At 43.8% G+C, this 24198-nt stretch overlaps 1 protein-coding gene across 1 annotated transcript in view; it reads left to right on the plus strand.

The window, feature by feature from the left end:
- CALN1 (calneuron 1) overlaps positions 1 to 24198 on the plus strand; it is a 404054-nt gene that overhangs the window by 378420 nt on the left and 1436 nt on the right. The gene's annotated exons all lie outside the window — the stretch shown is intronic.

Genomic DNA, 24198 nt, shown 5'->3' on the forward strand with positions numbered 1-24198 from the left:
TGGATGTATCACAATTACATGATACAATACGTGATGGTGTGATTCTGTTATTTAAAAAAAAATCAAGTTTAGATACATGACACTTTATACAAACTAAGCCTAATGGTTAAATAAAATGATAGAATGGAACTGATGTCTTTTTAGGAGCAGACTCGTATGTGATGTTGTAAACTGTATCCAAAATATAGAAATTGCATAGTGAATTTTGCAACTGGTAAGCTGTTGAACACATTCGTCTAAATTCCCGTTAGAGCCGAGATGACTCCTCGAAACTAAATAGTGTCCTTCTGGAGCCCTGAGTGTAATCCAGCCTCAGCAATTCATTGTCCATCTGTAACTAAATTGATTTTGGAAGGAAATCTGACATTCTGTTCAATGAGACCTGCCCCAAAATATGGCTCAAAATTACATCTTTGTTCGATGATTTATATATATATATATATATATATATATATATATACACAGATATGCAAATATGTGCTGATATAGACTTTCTTTAAAGTAGCAGATCTTTTGAACATATAATCTTTGGAATCTTAAAGGAAACCTGTCACCTCCTATAAGCACTATAAACTAAATTATGGTGCTTGTAAGATAGATACTGCTGAGTCCACGGTGTAATTTTTATACTTACTGGGCTCCCCATTTCTGTGCTGTCACCCCGGGAAGTCGGCACTCCATCTAACAATGTAACTCTCTTCATTCAGTCTGTGCACACATACTCCACTGTTCTCTAAGGAAGTGTGTGCACACAGACCGAATGCAAAAGAGTGATACCTTGAGTTAAGAGTGCCTGAGCTTACAAGCTTTTTGACTTGGGAGCAGGCTCTCTCCCAAATCTTTGCTCTGATTTAGGAGCAAAAACTTGGGTTAAGAGCCATGCTCTCAATGGAGCTGCCACTGCTGCCGGTGGCCCCATTGAAAACAATGGCCTGCCGTCAACCCCTGAAGTGATTTTCTGGGAAGGGCTTTAAAAGCCCTTCCCTGAAAAATCATCCCTAGCTGTAGTAAAAAATATATACTCACCTGTCCGCCGCTGCGGGGGCTCAGGCATGTCTAGCTGCCGCTTCTTCTCCCAGCATTTTTAATTCCTGCCTGCTGAAAAGCTTCAGTGCAGGGAGAACAAGCGACTTAGACACATCTAAGCCCGGCAGACAGGTGAGCATATATATTTTTTTTTACTACAGCTAGTGATTTTATATTTTTTACTGTTGTACTACATAAAAAAACTATATAACTTTGGTAATGCTGTAATCATACTGACACACAGAATAAAGATAGCAAGTCATTCTTAGGGCTCATTCAGATGAGCGTGTTTATGTGTATACAATTGTTTCGCACATAAACATGATGATAAACATGATGTGTTCACATGTCTGTGTTTTACAGGCGTGCAAACACGCACACCTGCAAAAGATAGGTCCATGCTGCGCGTAAATATTCCCTGCGGCTAGTCCCCTCATCACTGAACACTGTGACGGTAATGATGGTACTCCCCCATTGGGAATAAGAATCCCCTGCCACAGCTGTGACAGCTGTGGCAGAGGATTGCGCTGCTCTCCCATTGCTTCCAATGGGACAGCCGCTGCAGCCGCCAGCACCATTAAAAGCAATCGGCTGCTGGCAACCCCTGCAGTGATTTTCGGGGAATGGCTTTAAATATAAGCCTTTTCCTGAAATTCATTCTTAGGGCTCAGTCACACAGGCGCAACGGCACCCGTACACCAGCGCCGATTCGCCCGTGGGACTGAACCCTCACTGCAGGAGGAAGACGGCCGTACCTCAAGACGGACGTCTCTCTGCAGCGCTGAAGATAGAAAACATGACCGGCAATGAAGCCGGTCACATGTTCTTTCTCCCGGCGCTGCAGAGAGACGTCCGTCTTGAGGTATGTCCATCTTCCTCCTGCAGTAACACAGGCGCCGATGAGCCCTTAGCTGTAGTATATAAATATATTCTCACCTTTCCGCCGCTGTCGGGGCTTGGATAGTCTAGCCGCTTGGTCCCCCTGCACTGCTCTGAGCGCTCAGCCATTCATTGAATGACAGCTGCGCGCTGCCTGTGATTGGTCACAGCGCTCAGCCAATCACAGGCAGCGCTCAGCCATTCATTGAATTTAAAACTATTCAAACTATAAGCACTCTTCAATTATGTTGGCAATTGACAATGGAAGAAAATAAAGCAACGTTTGGTAGAGGAGTTTTCTGAACATCAGAATACTAATACATTCATAAATTAATACAGCCTCACTGTATAATGTAATTACTTAGGGTATTGGATATATACAACAATAATGTTAATGGCATCCCAAGAAGTAATTGTGCTTTTTTCAGCCTTAGCAACTGTGCCGAAAAAGTCTCTCTAATTCATTTTGATGAAGTCATTTTTTGTTTTATGAATTCTGGTCACAGGAAAATGCAAGCAATACAGAATGCTTTCATCATTCATGTCCTGCTTTTACCTACTTGATTTCTCTGAAGATCAGAAATATTGGTGTGTAGAAAAAGACTGAGAGGCTTTCATTTTGTTTTGAGCTACAAATTTTTTTATGTTTGCACATTTATTATTCTATCATCTCAGTCTTAAATCTGATGGCCATATAGAGTATTTAAAAAATGAGTAAGAGATCACCTTAGGTATTAACCCTTTGCAATCCAATTTTGGATTCAGGGTTTCCTAGGGGGCTTTCTCTTTCTGCCATTATACGATGGCGCCATCTGCTGACTACAGCTAGTACTTTGTATGGGACATGCTGGAGAGACCCCGACAACAGAGCGGCCAGTAATTTACAGTAAGAATACCCTGCCGGATGTCTTCCGACATCGGAGCTGTACAGCCTTCAATCAGAATGTCTTAAGACGTCAGACAGTGTATTGGAAAGGGTTAACTTTTAAAAATCAACAGTTGAAATAAGTCTCCAAATGCAGAGTCTACACTTTGCAAAACTAAACGGGTCGAATTCCACATGTGGATATCTGCAGCGGAATACCTGTGATCCATCGAGGAAAGTAATTGTGCATGGTTGTGCAAGATTGCGAATGCGTGCGGTTTTCCGTGCAGATCTTTCTCTCCCAGAATTCAGGCTTTTCTATGTATTCTCATGCCAAGTTCTGAATACCGTATTTTCTGGCATATAAGACGACTTTTTAACCCTGGAAAATCTTCTCCAAAGTCGGTGGTCGTCTTATACGCCAGGAATACGCTGTAGAAAAAAAATCAATACTCCCCTCCCGCGGCGCTGCAGGCTGTCTCTTCCTCCTCCACGCCGACAGAGCATTGCTTTCTGGATGCAGGGCTTGACTGCCCTGATTGGCTAACTCAGCGCGGCATCAGCCTATGAAAGTCGGCGCTGGGTTAACCCATCACAGCCATTCAATGACATCATTGAATGGCTGTGATTGGTTAACGCAGCGCCAGCTATCATTGGCTGATGCCACGCTGAGTTAGCCTATCTGAACATTAGATTTCTGGAGGCGGGGCATTCAAGCCCCGCATCCAGAAAGCAGTGCTCTGTCGGCGTGAAGGAGAGAGTGACAGCCTGCAGCAGCGCCGCGGGAGATGTTTTTTTTTCTACAGCATATTCCCGGCGTATAAGTTGACAGTTGGGGGTCGTCTTATACACCCAGTCATTTTATATGCCGAGAAATACGGTAATTCCGCTGCTGATATGCAATGTAAATTGTGCATGGGCTGCGGGACATACACATCCATTGACATCAGTGGAGGCCATCCGCGTTAAAATAGAGCATGCTGCGATTTTTTTGTCCACTCGCAGAATATGCAATTTGTACCCGTGAGTGTGAAGGAATATTTTTAAATTAATGCCTTTCAATGCCCACGTTTTACCGAATTGACAGTGTAGATGGTGATCGTGGAATCTGCAATTCAAATGTGGCTGTGTGAGCCCAACCTAACCTTTTACAGAAAATAAGGAAATCCGGCAGCATTCAAAAATAGTTAAAAATAACGTCCAATCTTTTACAGTCATCTTTTATTGCATATCTGTCATAATGAAGTGTTTCTGAAATATGTTTGGCAAGGATATCTTTTTTATTTAAGCAACATCTACTAAGCAATTGATCAAATCTAAAATGATTCTATCGGGGCTCACAGATCTTAAGGCAGAAAGTGACAGATAAAATGCTGATAACACGATCACATTTAACCCCTTAACACCACAGGGCATAAGATTACGTCCAGACAGCAGGGTACTTAACAAGATAGAACATAAACTTACATCCTGTAGAGAAAGCAGGTCGCCAGCAGCACAAATTGTATATCCCTCCAAGGGCTGGGCACAGATTATGCAGTAGCCAAAGAAACAGGTGAATGGATCCTTATCACCAAAATTACATGCAGCAATGAAAAAAGACTTCGGCAGCATCCAGGGTGCAAATTGATATCCAAAGTTTTATTCCCCCATCACAGAAAACCAGGCAACGTTTCCTGTGATGGGGGAATATAACTTTGGATATAAATTTGCACCCTGGATGCTGCCGAAGTCTTTTTTCATTGCTGCAACTTACATCCTGTAGATGGCGCGGGCTTAAAAGTGAGCCCGCACCATTGCGCAGTGGGAGCTGGCTGTTACTGATAGGGGTGTTAACAGCAGGGGTACATAAGGACAGCGACCTCCGCTGTTGACCCCCTACATGCTACAATCTATGTAGATCGTGGCATGTAAAGGGTTCACAGAGAGAGCACGCTCCCTGTGTGATGTCATCGGTCTTCCTGCAATGTAATCATAGAGGGTTGCCATGGTAACAGGACACCAGATACTGGTGTCCCGACTTGCCATTGCCTATGACTGCTATTATAAGCAAAAAGGCATTGCAGTACAGAAGTCCTGCAAAGCCTTATCATAGCCAATATAGCTGATATGGTTCATGATATGAAGAGTGTAAGCAAACAAAAAAATTGTGTTAAAAAAACATAAAAAACACCAAAAAAAACCTTTTTGCTCATTTTCCCCTATTTGTATAAAATTTTTAAATATTTCGGAAAAACCCCACATATTTGGTATCATCGTGTCCGTAATGACCTGTATTATAATTTGAATACACTATTTATCCTGCACAGCAAAAAACGGAAGCAAGATGCTTATTTTGTTAATTTCATCTCCCAAAAAGTGCAGCAAAAGCAATCAAGAAAGCCATATGCACCCCAAAATAGTACAAATAAAAACTACAGCTCGTGCTGCAAAAACAAGCCCTCACAGAGCTCGGTCCAGAGAAAAATAAAAAAAGGTTTGGGACTTTGAAAGCAGCCATGTAAAATATTAATTTCCAAAAAAAAGGATTTTTAGGCTGCGCTCAGACAAACATTTTTTTTTTTGTGTGTGCCTATGTGCGCAAAAAAATCACATCTAGTTGAACCATTGGATTCTCATGCAGTGTTCACATGTCCATTTTTTAGAGGCATAAAATACTGCAAAAGATAGGACATGTGTGCCTATAATGCGTGCTAGTAAGGTCTGCGCTGCGCGTAAAGACATCGTGTGCTTTTCCGTTAACCCCCGAGGGGAGTCTCCTCATCACTGAACACTGTGACAGCGCTGTCACAGTGTTCAGTGATTATGGGACTACCCGCGGGAATGAAAGAATCCCCTGACACAGCTGTGACAGCTGTGGCAGAGGACCATGATGCTATCCCGATGCTTTCAATGAATGGCTAAGCCAATCAGAGGCAGCAATTTCTGAAGGCGGGGATTTTTCAAGCCCCAGCCACCAGAATACAGATGAAGACTGACAGGGATGGGTAGAAGAGCCAGACAGTGCTTCTAGGTGATTTAAATTTTTATTTTTTTTAACAGCTAGAGATGATTTTTGGGGTAGGGGTTGTATTTTAAGCCCCGTCCCCCAGAAAATCATCGTTGCAGGGTTCACCTTCATCCCATTGCTTTATCAAGCCCCAGCCACCAGAATACAGATGAAGACTGACGGGGACGGGTAGCACTTTTAGGTGAGTTACATTTTTTTTTTTTAACAGCTAGGCATGATTTTCGGGGTAGGGCTTATATTTCAAGCCCAAACCTGAAAATCATTGTTGCAGGGGCTGCCTTCATCCTATTGCTTTCAATGGGGCGGCAGCAGAGCCGGTCCTATTGAAAGCATCGGGATAGCATCATGGTCCTCTGCCACAGCTGTCACAGCTGTGATAGCTGTGGCAGGTTATTCTTTCATCCCCACGGGGAGTCCCATCATCACTGAACACTGTGACAGTGCTGTCACAGCGTTTAGTGATGAGGAGACCTTCGTGGAGCAGCTGCGCTTCTACAAACACAGCTGCTCCAATAGCATGGAGCTTCGGTCGTGCACATTTTGCACATCCGTGGAGCACGTTTTTTTGCGCAATAGGTGTGCAAAAAAAAAAATGGTCGTCTGACCGAGGCCTTATTGTGCAAAAGTGTAAAAACCTAAAAAAAATAATATTTTTGGTATTATTGTAATCGTACTGACCCACAGAAAAAAACTTATTGTTCATTTATGCTGTATGATTGACGCTGTAAAAAAAACAATGGCAGAATTTAAAAAATCATTGCGTCCTTATGTCTAAAATAGGTCATGTCCTTAAGGGGATAATATAATTAGTGTAGCATTAACTTTTTTTTTTAAAAAACTAGTTTTTTTGAAGAATAAGACTTTCCATTAATACAAAAATGTAGCACATTGTTGTAAATTTCCAATAAGTTTAACAGGCTCGACTGTAACAAAAGTGTGGATTACAATATTTCAGATATTATATTATTTAATTGTAGACAATTTATTGTGATTATCACCATATTCTTAGAAAGAAGCAAAGAGGTAAAGGCGAAAATCAGAGGTAAATAGAATGCACTTAAAGGGGTTGTCCCGCGAAACAAAGTTGGGGTAAGCACTTCTGTATGGCCATATTAATGCACTTTGTAATGTACATTGTGCATTAATTATGAGCCAAACAGAAGTTATTCACTTACCTGTTCCGTTGCTAGCGTCCTCGTCTCCATGGTGCCGTCTAATTTTCAGCGTCTAATCGCCGGATTAGACGCGCTTGCGCAGTCCGGTCTTCTTCTTTTCTGAATGGGGCCGCTCGTGCCGGAGAGCAGCTCCTTGTAGCTCCGCCCCGTCACGTGCCGATTCCAGCCAATCAGGATGCTGGAATCGGCAATGGACCGCACAGAAGACCTGCGGTCCACCGAGGGAGAAGATCCCGGCGGCCATCTTCACCAGGTAAGTAAGAAGTCACCGGAGCGCAGGGATTCAGGTAAGCACTGTGCGGTTTTCTTTTTTAACCCCTGCATCGGGTTTGTCTCGCGCCGAACGGGGGGGCTATTGGAAAAAAAAAAACCCGTTTCGGCGCGGGACAACCCCTTTAAGGGCTTGGTCGGATGAGCTATTTCTTTAGCGCATGAATAGCCGCGCTTAAAAAGAGTCTCTATTAAAACCAATTAAAGCATTCACATGTTTGTTTTTTAGAAGCGCTAAATAATCGCATCTGCACAACATAGGACATGCCGGTGGCAAAATCACCTGTTCACACGATTTTTCTACACGCATGTGATTTTTTTTTTAGCAAGACTATTCAGGTGCTAAAAATCGCTCGTCTAACTGAGGACTAATAGAGGGATAATAAGCACATTAAAATATTGGTTTGTCAGAAAAATAAATAAAGTTTCTGTTTATGCCCTGTTGTATTATCCGACAATATTACAAAGTTACTAATTGAACTTGTAAGTAATAAGGGGCATTTTGTGTGAATACAATATTTGAGGAATAATACTATATATTCTGTATCTTATTACATTTTTCATGATATTTCTTGATTTTTTATAAGAAGTCTTTTTATAAGAAATGTTCATATTAACCATGTTATGCCATTGATTTATAGTTGGGGGTTGCCTATCCATCCATTTCATCGCTATTGTTCTCCAGGCTAAAAAAAGTGTTTCATACAGTAAGATTTGAATATGATGTTGCTATTGTTCAACATCTAAAAAAACTAAAAGAAAGACTAGGAGTTTGACTAAGTCTATTACTTCAGACCAAAAATTCTGAATTGCATTACAGTTCAACATTAAGTGAATAAAATCAGCATGAGAAGTAAAACACCTCTAGCATTAAGAAGTAGAAGATCTAACGTTACAATTAGAGATGAGCGAACGTACTCGTCCGAGCTTGATACTCGTTCGAGTATTAGCGTGTTCTAGATGCTCGTTACTCGAGACGAGTACAACGCGATGTTCGAGTTACTTTCACTTTCATCTCTGAGACGTTAGCGCGCTTTTCTGGCCAATAGAAAGACAGGGAAGGCATTACAACTTCCCCCTGCGACGTTCAAGCCCTATACCACCCCCTGCAGTGAGTGGCTGGTAAGATCAGGTGTCACCCGAGTATATAAATCAGCCCCTCCCGCGGCTCGCCACAGATGCATTCTGACATAGTTCAGGGAAAGTGCTGCTGGTGCCGGAGCTGCTATAGGGAGAGCGTTAGGAGTTATTTTAGGCTTCAAGAACCCCAACGGTCCTTCTTAGGGCCACATCTAACCATGTGCAGTAGTGTGGAGGCTGCTTTTTGCAGTGTTGCACATTTTTTTTTTTTTATATATCGGCCGTGCAGAGCATTGCGTCCTGCAGTAATTTTACATTGTCCAGGGCCAGTAGTGGTGAGGCAGGGACAGAAGACATATTTAGTGTATATAGGCAGTGGGCCTTTCCAAAAACATTTGGGAAAAAAATCTATTTGGGCTGCCTGTGACCGTCCTCAGTGTACTGGGTCTCTGCTGGGGGTAGTTGTCCTAATTCATACGCAGCCAGCTAAGTGTTACAGCAGGCTTGCGCAAAATTCTTTCCTGCCTCTGTGTTGCCTCTTACATCACCGCTGTATTCCTGTCCACAAGTGTACTGGGTCTCTGCTGGGGGTAGATGTCCTAATTCATACGCAGCCAGCTAAGTGTTACAGCAGGCTTGCGCAAAATTCTTTTCTGCCTCTGTGTTGCCTCTTACATCACCGCTGTATTCCTGTCCACAAGTGTACTGGGTCTCTGCTGGGGGTAGTTGTCCTAATTCATATGCAGCCAGCTAAGTGTTACAGCAGGCTTGCGCAAAATTCTTTCCTGCCTCTGCTGTGCATTCCGTAAGCAAAGTCAGCCTCCAACCACAGGCCAATAAGCGGCACATTTAATTACAGCGTTCTGTTTCTGCACTACTGGTAATACAGCATGCTGAGGGGTAGGGGTAGGCCTAGAGGACATGGACACGGGCGAGGACGCGGAGGCCCAAGTCAGGGTGTGGGCACAGGCCGAGCCAGTGCGGTGGCCAGGGGTAGAGGCAGGGCCAGACTGAATAATCCACTAACTGTTTCCCAAAGCGCCCCCTCGCGCCATGCCACCCTGCAGAGGCCAAGGTGCTCTAAGGTGTGGCAGTTTTTCACAGAGACGCCTGACAACCGACGAACAGTGGTGTGCAACCTTTGTCGCGCCAAGATCAGCTGGGGAGCCACCACCACCAGCATGCGCAGGCGTATGATGGCCAAGCACCCCACAAGGTGGGACGATGCCCGTTCACCGCTTCCGGTTTGCACCACTGCCTCTCCCCCTGTGCCCCAACCTGCCACTGAGATCCAACCCCCCTCTGAGGACACAGGCACGAGTGCCTACCGGCCTGCACCCACACCCTCACCTCCGCTGTCCTCGGCCCCATCCAGCAATGTCTCTCAGCGCAGCGTCCAGACGTCGCTAGCGCAACTGTTTGAGCGCAAGCGCAAGTACGCCGCCACGCACCCGCACGCTCAAGCGTTAAGCGTGCACATAGCCAAATTGATTAGCCTGGAGATGCTGCCGTATAGGCTTGTGGAAACGGAGGCTTTCAAAAGCATGATGGCGGCGGCGGCCCCGCGCTACTCGGTTCCCAGTCGCCACTACTTTTCCCGATGTGCCGTCCCAGCCCTGCACGACCACGTCTCCCGCAACATTGTACGCGCCCTCACCAACGCGGTTACTGCCAAGGTCCACTTAACAACGGACACGTGGACAAGCACAGGCGGGCAGGGCCACTATATCTCCCTGACGGCACATTGGGTGAATTTAGTGGAGGCTGGGACAGAGTCAGAGCCTGGGACCGCTCACGTCCTACCCACCCCCAGAATTGCGGGCCCCAGCTCGGTGCTGGTATCTGCGGCGGTGTATGCTTCCTCCACTAAACTACCCTGCTACTCCAACACAACCTCTGTCTCGCAATCAAGATGTGTCAGCAGCAGCAGCACGTCGCCAGCAGTCGGTGTCGCGCGGCGTGGCAGCACAGCGGTGGGCAAGCGTCAGCAAGCCGTGCTGAAACTACTCAGCTTAGGAGAGAAGAGGCACACGGCCCACGAACTGCTGCAGGGTCTGACAGAGCAGACCGACCACTGGCTTGCGCCACTGAGCCTCCAACTGGGCATGGTCGTGTGTGACAACGGCCGTAACCTGGTGGCGGCTCTGCAGCTCGGCAGCCTCACGCACGTGCCATGCCTGGCCCATGTCTTTAATTTGGTGGTTCAGCGCTTTCTGAAAAGCTACCCACACTTGTCATACCTGCTCGGAAAGGTGCTCCGGGTCAGCGCACATTTCCACAAGTCCAAGACGGACGCTGCCACCCTGCGGACCCTGCAATATCGGTTTAATCTGCCAGTGCACCGACTGCTGTGCGACGTGCCCACACGGTGGAACTCTACGCTCCACATGTTGGCCAGACTCTATGAGCAGCGTAGAGCTATAGTGGAATACCAACTCCAACATGGGCGGCGTAGTGGGAGTCAGCCTCCTCAATTCTTTACAGAAGAGTGGGCCTGGTTGGCAGCCATCTGCCAGGTCCTTGGAATCTTTGAGGAGTCTACCCAGATGGTGAGCGGGGATGCTGCAATCATTAGCGTCACCATTCCTCTGCTATGCCTCTTGAGAAGTTCCCTGCAAAGCATAAAGGCAGACGCTTTGTGCTTGGAAACGGAGGCGGGGGGAAGACAGTATGTCGCTGGATAGTCAGAGCACCCTCATGTCTATATCTCAGTGCATTGAGGAGGAGGAGGAGGAGGGGGAGGAGGAGCATGAGGAGGAGGGGGAAGAGACAGCTTGGCCCACTGCTGAGGGTGCCCATGGTGCTTGCCTGTCATCCTTTCAGCGTCTATGGCCGGAGGAGGAGGAGGAGGAGGAGGAGGAGGAGGAGGATCCTGAAAGTGATCTTCCTAGTGCGGACAGCCATGTGTTGTGTACAGGTACCCTGGCACACATGGCTGACTTCATGTTAGGATGCCTTTCTCGTGACCCTCGCGTTACCCGCATTCTGGCCACTACGGATTACTGGGTGTACACACTGCTCGACCCACAGTATAAGGAGAACCTTTCCACTCTCATACCCGAAGAGGAAAGGGGTTTGAGAGTGATGCTATACCACAGGACCCTGGCGGACAAGCTGATGGTAAAATTCCCATCCGACAGCGCTAGTGGCCGAAGGCGCAGTTCCGAGGGCCAGGTAGCAGGGGAGGCGCAGAGATCAGGCAGCATGTACAGCACAGGCAGGGCAACACTCTCTAAGGCCTTTAACAGCTTTCTGGCTCCCCAGTAAGACTGTGTCACCGCTCCCCAGTCAAGGCTGAGTCGGCGGGAGCACTGTAAAAGGATGGTGAGGGAGTACGTAGCCGAGCGCACGACCGTCCTCCGTGACGCCTCTGCCCCCTACAACTACTGGGTGTCGAAGCTGGACACGTGGCCTGAACTCGCGCTCTATGCCCTGGAGGTGCTTGCTTGTCCTGCGGCTAGCGTCTTGTCAGAGAGGGTGTTTAGTGCGGCTGGGGGAATCATCACGGATAAGCGTACCCGCCTGTCAACCGACAGTGCCGACAGGCTTACACTCATCAAGATGAACAAAGCCTGGATTTCCCCAGACTTCTCTTCTCCACCAGCGGACAGCAGCGATACCTAAACAATACGTAGGCTGCACCCGAGGATGGAAGCATTGTTCTCTATCACCATCAAAAACGTGGACCTTTTAGCTTCATCAATCTGTGTATAATATTCATCCTCCTCCTCCTGCTCCTCCTCCTGAAACCTGACATAATCATGCCGAACTGGCAATTTTTCTTAGGCCCACAAGGCTCAGTCATATAATTTTTGTAAACAATTTTTATACGTTTCAATGCTCATTAAAGCGTTGAAACTTTCACCTGAACCAATTTTTATTTTAACTGGGCTGCCTCCAGGCCTAGTTACAAATTAAGCCACATTAACCAAAGCGATTAATGGGTTTCACCTGCCCTCTTGGTTGGGCATGGGCAATTTTTCTGACGTACATTAGTACTGTTGGTACACCAATTTTTTGGGGCCCTCGCCTACAGTGTAATCCAATTAATTTTTTGCCCACCTGCATTAAAGCTGACGTTACATCAGCTGTGATGGGCACTGCAATGGAATATATTTATGTACCGCCGGTGGGTTCGAGGGAGCCACCCATGCTGTGGGTCCACAGGGAGTTGTAACTGCATGTGTCTACTTCTAAAGAACCCCAGTCTGACTGGGGCATGCAGTGTGGGCCGAAGCCCACCTGCATTAAACATGACATTACCTCAGCTGTGATGGGCAATGCAATGGGATATATTTATGTACCGCCGGTGGCTTCCTGGCACCCACCCATGCTGTGGGTCCACAGGGAGTTGTAACTGCATGTGTCCACTTCTAAAGAACCCCAGTCTGACTGGGGCATGCAGTGTGGGCCGAAGCCCACCTGCATTTAATCGGACGTTACCTCAGCTGTGATGGGCACTGCAATGGGATACATTTATGTACAGCCGGTGGGTTCCAGGGAGCCACCCATGCTGTGGGTGCACACGGAATTCCCATTGCGGAGTTGTACCTGCCTGTGACTATTTATAAAAAAAACGCGGTCTGACTGGGGCATGCAGACACCTTGACAGAATGAATAGTGTGTGGCACATAGGTTCCCCATTGCTATGCCCATGTGTGCAGCTCCTGATGGCGGTGGCACAGGATTATATTTCTCATTGCTTCTGTACAGCATTGTGGGCTATCGCTCCGCCCCTTTTAAAGAGGGTCACTGCCAAGCCATGCCAACCCTCTGCAGTGTGTGCCTGCGGTTCCTCCTCATGGCAGACGCACTTATAAATAGACATGAGGGTGGTGTGGCATGAGTGCAGCTGAAGGCTGTGCAGGGACACTTTGGTGTGCGCTGTGGACACTGGGTCGTGCGGGGGGGTTGGGCAGCATGTAACCCAGGAGAAGTGGCAGCGGAGTGTCATGCAGGCAGTGATTGTGCTTTGTTGGAGGTAGTGTGGTGCTTAGCTAAGGTATGCATTGCTAATGAGGGCTTTTCAGAAGTAAACGTTGTTGGGAGGGGGGGGCCCACTCTTGCCGCTATTGTGGCTTAATAGTGGGACCTGGGAACTTGAGATGCAGCCCAACATGTAGCCCCTCGCCTGCCCTATCCGTTGCTGTGTCGTTCCCATCACTTTCTTGAATTGCCCAGATTTTCACAAATGAAAACCTTAGCGAGCATCGGCGATATACAAAAATGCTCGGGTCGCCCATTGACTTCAATGGGGTTCGTTACTCGAAACGAACCCTCGAGCATCGCGATAATTTCGTCCCGAGTAACGAGCACCCGAGCATTTTGGTGCTCGCTCATCTCTAGTTCTAATACAAAGTAAGCTTTAAAAGTCCATGCTTTATTTAACAAAGATTAAAACTTATGGCGTATACATTCAAAGTTAAAGGGGTTGTCCCGCGCCGAAACGGGTTTTTTTTTTTTTCAACCCCCCCCCCCCGTTCGGCGCGAGACAACCCCGATGCAGGGAAGTAAAGAAAGTTTACCGGAGCGCTTACCTTAATCCCCGCGCTCCGGTGACTTCAATACTTACCGCTGAAGATGGCCGCCGGGATCCTCTGTCTTCGTGGACCGCAGCTCTTCTGTGCGGTCCACTGCCGATTCCAGCCTCCTGATTGGCTGGAATCGGCACGTGACGGGGCGGAGCTACACGGAGCCGCTCTCTGGCACGAGCGGCTCCATAGAAGACTGCTGAAGACCCGGACTGCGCAAGCGCGGCTAATTTGGCCATCGGAGGCCAAAAATTAGTCGGCACCATGGAGACGAGGACGCTAGCAACGGAGCAGGTAAGTAAAAAACTTTTTATAACTTCTGTATGGCTCATAATTAATGCACAATGTATATTACAAAGTGCATTATTATGGCCATACAGAAGTGTATAGACCCACTTGCTGCCTCGGGACAACCCCTTTAATAAACACCCATATTGATGCATTTCAGACCTCCAGGCTCAATCATACTCCATAATTTTTACTCTATAATGAATAAGGCATAAACTTTTAGAGCTTACTTATCATTGGTGCTGGAACTATGTTTGGCCTCCATTACCTAAGGACCGGCTTCCATGCTACTGCAGTTGCTCCTGCTGGTCTATATTACCTGCTAGCGGTGAGCTGATTTTTTTTTGTCTGTTCACTTTGTTGGCCCAGCTAATATGATCTGTATTAGAGATGAGCGAGTATACTCGCTAAGGCACATTACTCGAGCGAGTAGTGCCTTAGCCGAGTATCTCCCCGCTCGTCTCTAAAGATTCGGGTGCCGGCGTCGGTGACAGGTGAGTTGCGGTGGGGAGCAGGGGGAAGAGAGGGAGAGAGAGATCTCCCCTCTGTTCCTCGCTGTTCTCCCCCGCCACCCCCCGAATCTTTAGAGACGAGCGGGGAGATACTCGGCTAAGGCACTACTCGCTCGAGTAATGTGACTTAGCGAGCATACTCGCTCATCTCTAATCTGTATACAAAACTTAACTGGAAATACCCTTTTAAGTTTTGAAGATGGCCTATATAGATCTAAAGTGACTTAACGAATGGCTACACATTTGTGTTTCTTGATTAATGAATCTAGCCTAACAATATATGTAAGATTTTTGGAGTATATGGGAAAGTAATTGTACTGCTGATAATTTTTTTTAGCCTCCTGAGTTCAGTTGTGTACTTGGCTGCATTTATGTTTTTTTTTCCCTTGTAAATGTATTTAAAATAGAAAACTAAAAAAATCATTTTAGACTTTAGAAAAAGTAATAGATTTCCCTATTAGTAATGACTTCATTGATATGTGCTACACTTTAGAATGCAAGCAATAAAATGTATTCTTTTTATTATAAAACTCGTGAACAATATAAAATCCTATCTACATTCTTTGCATGTTCATTTTTAAGAGAGTGTTTATTCCACCAAGGATTCTGCTGACTTGATGGATTATTTCTTTGTTGCGAAGGTCTGGGGTTAAAATGATTTTAAATTTCCTTTTTAAAGATGTAATAAAAGCTTTAAATAACATGTCAGATATTGTAGTGATGGAGTACTCACTGTAAGTAGAGCAACACAATTTTTATTTGGATGGATGGAACACATCCTGCAACTTCAAGTGGCAGTGATAGTAGATAATTTGTTGAAAAAATATTTATGTGACAGCAAGGGGAATATTCTAGATGATCTACCTTACCTTTACACAAAGCTAGCAGAAATGAATCTAATGAAAATGTATTTGCCTCGTCTAGATGTCCCATATCATTGCATATTTGTAACACTGAATTTATATTTTTATGTTTGAATTAAATTAAATATTAGGTAAATGGAATCTGGGTAAATACATATCATAGTTTTAAAATAACTGCTGAATTTATTTAAAGAACAAAGCCACTCGGCAATCCATACCTCCCTTGTAAGAAAGACATTGAACTGTTCTTTTTTAACCTCTGGCAGTTCTTTCCTTGTTTGCTAACACCACCCAATAGTTAAGGGGATGAAACCAACAAGGTCTGGCCCCCTCTCTCTAAGGACCCCATAGCTGGTACATTTGTTGCTTCTATGGTACTTATGGAGATACATTCCCATCATATAACATGATATGTGGGTATATGTCCTTTGATTATATAATATGTAGGTATATGTCCCACAAATCCTGAGAATTAAGGGCCACAGTGCATACTTAATCACCTCATACCCATCCCCTTCCCCACTATACACTAGCATTCCCATGCACCTGGCTGTGTAGGGTCTTGCAGCAGACCCCATTCACTTGAACAAAGCCATAATACAGTTTCTTGTACAAAGCTTGCTACTCTGCAGGGGAAAAACAATGAAGGGGGCTGTTAGGTTGTGCTCCTTGGACCTGTAGCTCTATGGGTTTCCAGGAACACACTTTCACAGGTGTGGGATGTTTGAGCTGCTGTGTGTGGAGTTCTTCAGTCAGCCAACCACCACCGGTCTGCTGCACATAAATACAAGCCACTCTGGCTTGATGATACTGGTTTCCTCATTGCCCTTTCAGTACACTTGTGTTTGTATTCATGCATGTTGTTCTGTAGGTGTGAACAGGGACATATTCTGTGTGTTTGTGCAGGTGGCTGGACATGTGGTGAACAGTCCTGTTCAGTGTGTATTGTAGTGAACAGGAATGTGTTCTGTGTGTCTATGCAGGTGGCCAGACATCTGATTTGAACAGTCTTGTTCCGTGCGGTATGCATTCCCTTGTGTGTTGGTGTGAACTGTGTCCTGTTTTGCTTAGATTGTTTTCCATCTAGGGCACCAGACAAGCCCCTTGGTTCCAGCATGGGGCCATGCCTATTGGGACAATCGCCATGCTTGCAGGCAGAACTTATGGGGTTGTCATTACATGCCCATGTGTCTGTCCGAATAATTTCCAGGCACTTGGCTGAAGGACATTGGGTATCATGGCAGCCATTACTTGTACTGTCTTTGAAACCTACCCACTGTTGTCCCCATTTGCAGTAGCATTGTCAATGTCGACACCCCTAGTGGTGGTATGATGAATAATGACAGCTCAGCAATATGTTCAATACATCCTGCAGCCACATGTGTTCCTCTCATGGCGGCTTCCAAAAGGCATTTTCCAGCTAAATAATGCCCATCCGCACACAGCAAGGGTGTCACAGAAATGCCTACACAACATTGTCACACATCCGTGGCCTGCCTGGTTACCAAATTAATCACCAATAGAATATGTATGGGACCATATGGGATGCCAACTTTGACAGCCTATGAGTTAGTACAATCTAGAGGCTCAGTTATAGCAAATGTAGAGCAATGTGCCACAGAATACCTGTATGCCTTCTTGCTTGCCCATATCACATCTTGCATCGAAGCTAGAGGTGGCCCAACAAGGTACTAGAGCCTCCTTTCAAGTGTTTGGTTTTCTGCAGCAAATTATCCTTTTTGCTCTATTATTATAACCACTTACTTATAGCAACGTTACCTTCACACATATAACATTTCATTTGATTCTGACAGCTCCTTCTAGGTGCTTACTTTTTTTTTTACAATAAGTGTAAATAAAGATTACTATTTATTTTAAAGTGCTATTAATTCCAGGGCTCTGTGCAGATTATAACTTGAAAGGTTTAAATTATAGATATTACATATAAAAACAGGAACAATAAACATAAATGAAATTAAATTAGTTACAAACTGATACAGAAAGAGAGGATTCTGCCCATTTTGGCTTACAATCTACAAGGAAAGGAGGGTGAGGGTAGAAGCTGCTCATATAGTGACAGCAGGGCTACTGTAGGAAATAGGCTTTTCTGAAGAGGTAGGTTTTAAGGTTCTTTTGAAGCTTTCCAAAGTTGTACAGACTCGAATGTGTTGGAGTAGTGAGTTCAAGTACAGGAGATGTATGGGAAAAATCTTGGAGACGATTGTGTGAGGAGCAGGCTAGAGGAGAGCTTACTCTCCTCTTTCATCCACACACCTTACCCTAAAAGCCTTTTTCATCCATTATACTTTTTTCCAGTCATCCACCATTCAATGTCTGTATTCTTTTGCTCATTCAACCTTTTCTTTCAGTTTTATAGTTTGAAATGTAGCTTTTTTCTTTGAAACTCTGCCAATAAGAATTTCAAAATAGTAATTTGACAATTGCAGATAATACTGGTAGTTGACATTTATTGTTTAAGAAAACCGCTTCCTCTTGTTGCTGGGGTTCCTCAGGATTTAGTTCTGAATCCTTTCCTCTGTTCTCTCTACAAAGCCCCCACTAGCCAGACTATCAGTAGATTTGGCTTTCAGTACCATCTCTATCCAATTATTACTGCTCTTCCAGTGACATCACCTCTGCATTACTACAAAGCACTAGTGATTGCCTGTCCGCTGTCTCTAAAATCATGCCCCCACTTTATCTGAAAGGAATCTATCAAAAACTGGAATTCTTTAGTTTCCACCACTTACTAACCTACCTAAACTTAATATCTCATTTTCGCCTGTGGTACTACTATAACTCCTAGGTACCATGTGCGCTGTTTTGGGTTTATGTTTTACTCAGAACATTTCCTTTACTTCTCTATATCCAATCACTTGCACTCATGCCACCTGCACCTCAAAAACCTCTCCAGAGTATGATTTTTGTAAACATCCCAAACTCTTATTGTTGCACTGTTAAATTTTCACTGTGACTACTGTAACAACAGATTTATTTATTTTCACTTCACTGAATTCTTACATATCATATCAATCCTGGCTGTAGCCGTCAGGCTCATTTTTCTTTCCAACCTCTACACCAAGGCCTCTACCTTGTGCTAGTCGCGTCACCTATTGCCTATTAACTATAAAATACAATTTAAACATATTGCTCTTATTCATTGTCCATTGTTATTCTCAGTGACCACAACCGATTGCATCTCCTGCATATTTCCTTCCAGCATTTGCAGCCCCATCCTCTTTCTGCTACCTAGTACTCCTGTCTTTGTCACCCATAGGGTGCATGCATATACAACTTGCCTCGTAAAAGGCTAGTGCATGCACCCACCTTTTCCATCATTGGTCAATCTGGCCAAATTTTTGTCTATTTAAGGCTACATATCTCTCTACAGGGTGCTTAAGTAATTGGTCTGTCTGATATGCAAAAGTATTCCACTATCCTCACTATTTCCTGGTTTGAGCCTTGCCTATTCTACTCAACTTTCCCGTCTTCTGCACTCCTGACCTCGGCTTGTTATTTGACCACAGACTTTCTCTTTTATTACCTGCCCTGAACTTTGCCTGATTTATCCTTTTGTAAACATTTTGCCTGCCCTGATCTATGTTGTATTCTTTGACCATGTCTGCCTACTCCATCTCATTATGATTTCCCTGATCATTCTGCAACAACTGCCACAAAATCTAGACTACTCCTAAAGTAATGGTCTGGGGTTTCCAGTAGGAAAGACCAGATCCCAATTGATGGGGTTAAAGGGTGACTGCTAGGGAAACCCAGGTGCTGCCCCAGGATTAGCCATAAGCCAAATCATTTGTGGCACATTGGGTCCACATCTGTTGTCTTGACATCCATATAACTCTCCACAGTGCTGAACAGCCCTATAGCTGCTTTCTCATACTGTATCTGTCTATCACCCTACCTATTCTCTCAATTCAGTCAATCATCTAAGATTAACATCTTCCATACTGTAAACCTCATATTCCAATCTCCACGACTTTTCTTGAGCTACACAACTTCTCTAAAATGTGCTACCCCAGATAATCAGACTAATTCCCAATATCCACAGTTTTAAGCATGCCCTAAAACCACATCTTTTAGGTAGGCTATGACTTTCTTGACTATCTCTCTTCTATGTATACCCTTATTTTACATTATTCCTCAAACCATGATCTCTTCATCAAACAGTAATCCCGACACATCATGCACCCTTTTGCACTTCATATCTGTACATACACAGACACTGACTGGGTGACTGACTCAGCCACCTTCTACCTTGTTTTGTAAAAGATGACTGGACCATTGGACGAAAAAAGCATTTTTAGCCTTCTACCACCCTATTTTTTTATAGCTTGAATTTATTTGTGAGCACGGCCCTCACTGCTTTGTTTGAATTGTTGTTTGTCACTTTGTAATATTTGATTATTTTTTATCCATGTATCTTCTGAAATCATGGAATATGTTGTCACTTTATAAATAAAAATAATTATTGATATTAAGAAAGCTACCAAGAACTTGTAAAGTGCCCATTTTTGAAACTGCAGGCTCTTTACTTTCCTTCTTGCACAACTAGCATGTGTGCCATCATGCTCTTTTTATTCTGGCCAGATCCAGTTATTCTTGCAGGACAGAAATTTCTAACTTCTTGGCAAAGTGATGTCTGGCATAGCATTCATTTAAACTATTAAGTTTTGGCCATTTTTGAACTTTAACTTTGGAATTGAACTTTAGAAATGCCAATGTACAATATAACTTGCTTTAATGAGCATAATAAATTTTTGGGCTGTGCTAAAACAATTATACAGGTTTTTCTAAGAACCAATTAGCATTTTTTACAAGGATGAGCTAAGGAAGCAATGCTAAAATGGGGCTTCGTAATCATAAGTGAATATCATATTATAGATCATAAATTTCACATAGGTAAATGTTAAGTTGATAAAATAGAATCAATTATTTAAAAAGCCAAGTTTTTAGTATTTCAAATATTTTCAAAGTAGTATAGTGCATGTTGATTGTCTGGCACATGGAGGCCATTGATTAATTTAATTTATTAAGAGACGTGCACCTCTTAATAAATTAAGTGCATCTTATTCCATTGCAAATAAGAATAAGACTGTCATATATTGTATGCATTCATCTTAGTTCACAAGCCTTTCTAATCATAGAGGTTAATCTATTTATGGATGCTCATATAAAAGATCAGGCAGGTTGACCTATAGCTTAGCTGTGCAGTCGGCTCTAACATACGCCACAATATAACATGTCACAATGGTTCACTCTTACTATGGACTAATTTTATATAAGAATTTGAATGGATCCATAAACCTACAACAGCATAGGCTACACCTTTCAGTTGATAAAGACATTGAAGCCATATTTTATCCTATCATGGAAGAAAGAGAATAAGTAGCTCACTAGTTTGCTTTGTATTAGTATTATCTGATGGTACAGAAAATATGAACTGAGGTAGAAAAGATCTTAACCCCTTAACGACTGCCCTGGCAGGTGATTCAGGTCCTCAGTCTGCACTGATATATTTTGACATTGCTGCAGTAGAATAGTTATCTTGACTCTCCTGTTCTAAGAATGAGCTATTACTTATCAGATCCTGTTCTTAGGATAGCTTCCTGTTCTATGATAGGGGTCAGAAAAAACTCTGGTTTTGGGTACTTAACCCATGATTGCAATAGTCCATGGCATCATCAAAGGGGGTTTTCTGGTGACCCCATCAGAGACTGAGGAAGCCCTTGATAGTCAGTGGTTGGGAACTAGAAAAAACAAATTTCACAAGTTATTCAGCATCAAGCATCACCAGTATACAAAATAAGCAAAATACAGCCACATCAATGAAAAAATAATGGGAAAGAATTGTGAAGCTGTCTAAAAGAAAAACTGTCATTGTTGCCCAAAGCAGGCAATCACAGAGTAGCCTTCATATCTCATAGTGCTTTTGTAGAATAATAGCTCTGCTGTGATTGGTTATTGTGGGCCACAAAGGCAGCTTTTTTAGACGGTTTCATAAATCTGCCCCAATATGTTTTGGCTTCTCATTTACCTAGTCATTAAACCCCCGAAAGGACTGTTCATTTAGGGAAATAATAGAGTGAGTTAACATTCAAACCAAATACATTGATCTGTAAATAGTACAAATTTGGAGTTTTGTTGGTAGGGATCTGGTTGGCAGTGTGAGATGACATGTATACTGGTTCTTGGAAGGTACCAATTTTTTCTCGAGAAAATCCAGCCGGTGGGGGATTTTTAGGGCAATGCTTCCTGGGAAAAAGTATGCAAAATAACTCACCTTCATAAGGAAGAAAACTCACTTGCACCACCTATAGGGGGTATCCTGTAAGGCAATGTCTAACGAACAGAGATGAGCGAGCATACTCGCTAAGGGCAATTACTCGATCGAGCATTGCCCTTAGCGAGTACCGGCCCGCTCGGAAGAAAAGATTCGGCTGCCGGCGGCGGGCGAGGAGCAGCTGGGGAGAGCGGGGAGAAACGGAGGGGAGATCTCTCTCTCCCTCTCTCCCCCCCGCTCCCCTCTGCTCACTGCCGCAACTCACCTGTCACCCGCATCAGCAGCCGAACCTTTTCTTCCGGACGGGGAGATACTCGCTAAAGACAATGCTCGATCGAGTAATTGTCCTTAGCGAGTATGCTCGCACATCTCTACTAACGAACTAAAGAATTTTGGGAAAAAAAAATACATGAATGTAGGACATTTTGCTTATAGACCTAAGTTTTGTAAGTACTTTTGGGGGGTTTATATCACATCTTTACATTAACTTTTTTGCCTAACCTTATATTGATCTTACACTTGCTTCTAACTTGCTTTTCTAGTTGTTTGAATTATATACAAGTTAGATATGTAATATTATTGGGAAATGTCTAGACTATTTAATTTGCCCGAAACATCTGAAACTGGAGTATTTGTTATGATGCTGTATAACATACCTTGCTCTATGATTTGCTCTGACACACAAAAACTCAAATTGGTTGCCTGTTTTTGGTCTGTCAGCAGTATTATCAGCCTGATTCTGGTTTTCATTAGTTATCTGTCTTGTTTTTAATTAATCTCTCTTTATCTCAGTCTTATCCTGTGGGATTAGCTTAGCTTTACAACAAACTCAACGATCTATAGCAGGGAATGTGATAAACCATGTAGAAACAGAAGTATCATGATAATGCAGAAAGAATGTAGCCTTGTGATAAAAATAGATTTTCTTAGATAAAATTGGAGAAAAAGGAAACCAGAGTAAAGGACTAATGCACATTTGTGGGTGTCCTATTAAAGGTAATGTATCACCTTTAAATTTTGTAAACAATTAAAAAAATGCTGACATAATTTTTTTCTCTACTCGGTTTTTATTTTCTGATTGTAGATTTTTTTTAACATTTTCTGTGCATAATTATAGGGCAAACATCTTACTAGAGCTGCTAATAACAGCGTTCAGAGATATGCCTTGCAGCAGCCATATGAGCCATCAGTACCTGTACATTCAGGATGATTCATTGTCTTCTATGTGAACGTGTTCAAGGCATGTTTTGTGACTGCAGAGCTAATTGTGCAGGGAGGAGGTGGGCTGTGACTATCATTTATTGTGAATGGTGGATTGTTTTCCATTGTAATCCTGCCTGTGATAATAATGTGATGACTCCCAACAGGAAGAGTCAGGCTATTATGAGGCTCATTTGGCAGAGAGAAAACAGCAGAAATGCAGGCCTTTTTAAAATAGACAGTGGCATGGAGAATATAAAATCACCAAAGGCTTAAAATAATATGTTCAATAGACAAATGTGATTTAAATAATAGGTAATTTTCTGATTAAACATTCCCTTTTAGGGCTTAGTCAAACGGGCGCATCGGCACCTGTACAGTGGCGCCGATGCGCCCCCGTGTGACTGACAGTTAGAAGACGGGCGTACCTGAAGACGGCCATCCCTCTCCAGCGCTGATGAAAGAACACATGACCGGCAATGAAGCTGGTCACATGTTCTTCCTCCCGGCGCTGCAGAGAGACGTCAGTCTTCAGATACGGCCGTCTGCTGGCTGCAGTAACACGGGCACCGATGCGCCCGTGTGACTGAGCCCTGAGACTCTATAAAAAGATCAGGCATTGTTGTACAAACATCTCTTTAAAGTCTCTTTCTATTAAGATATAAATTATTTTATCTTGTATATCAACTGTTGTTGGTGAAATGGTTTTGCAGTGGTCTAAAATCTAATATTTATAACGAAAACAAGGCAGAAATATACTTATTTTGAACTTTCTAAGTCTAATAATTTAATAAAAATATGATAGTATATAAATCTTAAGACTAGAGTAAAAAAAAAATAAATTATGACTTCAAAATATCCTTCCAGAAAATATTGACTTATTATTGCCTCCAAATTAGCAATGATATGCTGAAAGATAGCAACGCAAAAAGTGTAGCTGTACTTTCAAAAAACCTTTTATATGTTGTAGGGACATGTCAAAAGTTGTTATCGATACGGGTCCAGTCATTGACACCCCCACCACTCAGTAGAATGAAGCAGCAGAAGCAGTCATCCAGGTGCACTATCCAAAGATGGGTTCAATGGAAAGTCTATAAGCCAATTTTCAGCTAGCAAGCAGAGATGGTGCTTGGATGAGCACTCCTGCTGCTTTGTTAAAGCAATCGGTGGGGGTGGGAGTGGGGAGTCTCAGCACCTGGGCTCC

The sequence above is a fragment of the Eleutherodactylus coqui genome, chromosome 1 (assembly GCF_035609145.1).
Source record: "Eleutherodactylus coqui strain aEleCoq1 chromosome 1, aEleCoq1.hap1, whole genome shotgun sequence".
Lineage (NCBI taxonomy): Eukaryota > Metazoa > Chordata > Amphibia > Anura > Eleutherodactylidae > Eleutherodactylus > Eleutherodactylus coqui.